The following is a 2,650-nucleotide window of genomic DNA, read 5'->3' on the forward strand; positions in this document are numbered from 1 at the left end:
GGAAAAGCATACGGACCCGGGTTAGGGTGAGGGGAAGGGGGACTGGGCCCAGGTCCAGGCCTAAGCCGGATGTGGACTGATGTGTGTACGTGTGTGTGTGTGTTAACTAAATACTACGACATCCACAGCTGACACGGGGGTATCTATCGGACTCAGGGTGGTGTGCGGGTGACAGTGGGGCATCCACTGGACCTGGTTAGAAGGTAGGAGGGAGAGAGAGAGGCACTAGGGGAGACAGAAAACGGTTAGTAGCATGCTGAGCCTTTGAAGCAACACAGATATCAGAACAGAACAAGCCTGTTTCAGGGCAACCAGCTTCTGTACACAACTTGATATACATAGAGTGCATAGCAGGATATACACCAATGTATACAGAGGATTCACAGGTAGGTTTGAGGCTGCCTTTCTGTGTCTCAAGGTCCTGGCTAGTGATTGTAGGCTAGGCCAAAAAGGTACGTCTTGAGATCTTGCTTGAAGACCTCTGTTGTTTCGACCCTTCTTAGGCACTCCGGCAGGGTGTTCCAGAGGTTGGGGGCATAGAAACTAAAAGCTGCCTCTCCGTCTTTCTTGGTCCTGGCTTTTGGGACTGTTACGAGTTCAGTACCTGAGGATCTGAGTGGTCTGTTGGGCATGTACCTGACAAGCATGTCTGAAATGTTTTCTGGTGCGTGACTGTGGAGAGATTTATAGACTAGTAATAGTATTTTAAAGTCTATTCTAGAGTTGACAGGTAACCAGTGTAGTGATTTAAAGTCTGGTGTGATGTGTGCCCTGCGCCTAGTCTTAGTGAGGACTCGTGCTGCAGCATTCTGTATCATTTGTAGCTTAGAGATTGCTTTCTTTGGTAGGCCTTATAGTAGAGCATTGCAGTAGTCCAGCCTGCTTGTGATGAAAGTATGCATTAGTCTTTCGGTGTCAGCCTGAGAGAGAAAGGGTTGCACCATGGCAATGTTCCTTAAATGGTAAAAAGATGTCTTTGTAATATTCATGATGTGGTTTTCGAAATTAAGATCTGAGTCAAGTATGACACCTGGGTTTTTAGCCTGGCATTTGGTGTCAATTTCCAGAGTTTTTAAATGTGCAGATAGTTTCTCTCTTTCAGCTTTTTCTCCAATGATCAGTACTTCTGTTTTGTCCTGGTTTAGTTGGAGGAAATTATGTGACATCCATACATTTATTAATATCCGTAATACACTTGACAAGGCAGTCAATCAAGCTGTAGTTACTGGGTGTTACAGAAATATAGAGTTGGGTATCATCTGCGTAGCTATGGTAGCTAATGTTGTGCCTCCTGATGACACTGCCAAGGGGCACCATGTACAGGCTGAAGAGTAGAGGTCCTAGGATCGATCCTTGGGGCACCCCACAGGTCATAGGGATCTTTCCTGAGCTATGGTCACCGAGGGCAACAAAGAAATCACGACCGGTTATATAGGTCCTAAGCCAATTAAGGACCGGAGAGGCCAACCCACTTCTCCAGTCTTTTGATGAGGATTGCATAATCTATAGTATCAAAGGCTGCACTCAGGTCCAGGAGGATGAGAACAGAGAGCTCTTTGGAGTCAGCATTAATTCTGAGGTCATTTACAACTTTGACTAATGCCGTCTCTGTGCTATGATGGGCGCGAAAGCCGGACTGGAAAAGGTCAAGGGTAGAACTTGTAGCTAGGAAATCATTAATCTGTTTGAAAACAATCGTTTCCAGAATTTTACTCAAAAAGGGAAGGTTGGAGATTGGTCTTAAATTGCTAAGAACTGAAGTGTCTAAGTTGTTTTTCTTCAGCACGGGTCTCACCAAAGCAGTTTTAAGTATTGGTGGGAAGACACCTGTAGATAGGGAGTCATTAACAATGGCTAAAATGTCATAGGATACAGAGTCAAAAATTGTTTTGAAAAAATCAGTGGGGATGGGATCCAGCAGGCTTGTGGAGGATTTGAGTTTGGATACTACTTTTCTCAACATTTCTGTGTCCACCAGTGTAAACAAGCTCATATGTCCATTCCATGGAGGAAGAGGATCTGTGAACAGGATGCATGGCCTTTCCTGGGTGACTTTCCTCCTAATATTCATAATCTTATCTCTGAAGTAAGCTGCAAATTCCTCACATTCGGAGGTAGAGAGCAGGTTATCTGGTGTTTTTACGGCAGGGTTTATTAGGCTATCAATTGTTGAGAAGAGCACTCTTGAATTATTGCGGTTGATAGATATGAATTTTGAGAAGTGGTCTTTCCTTGCATTTCTTATTGCTTTATCAAAGGCAGCGAGATGTTCTTTGAGAATATCATGGTGGACCTGTAGCTTGGTGTTTCTCCATATACGCTCAGATTTTCTGCAGGTTCTCTTTAGTTGATTTGTTTCCTCATTTCGCCATGGAGCTTTATGATTGGCTGTGATCTTTTTCCGTTTAATAGGTGCTACAGAATCCAAGGCTGCCCCTACTCTGGTGTTAAAGGCGGATGCTAAGTCTTCAATAGTGCCTGACGGCCCCACTTCTGGAGTTGATAAATTGTTTGTGATCATTATTTCTCTAAAACTATCGGATACTGCGGAGGTAAGATAATGTTTCTTGATAAAGCGCTAGTACTACTTTTGACTTTAGGAACCAATGCAGTGAAGAAGATACAGAAATGGTCAGAGAGAGCGAGGTCA

Source organism: Borostomias antarcticus (genome assembly GCF_949987555.1).
Source record: "Borostomias antarcticus genome assembly, contig: scaffold_92, whole genome shotgun sequence".
In the NCBI taxonomy this organism is placed as follows: Eukaryota; Metazoa; Chordata; class Actinopteri; order Stomiiformes; family Stomiidae; genus Borostomias; species Borostomias antarcticus.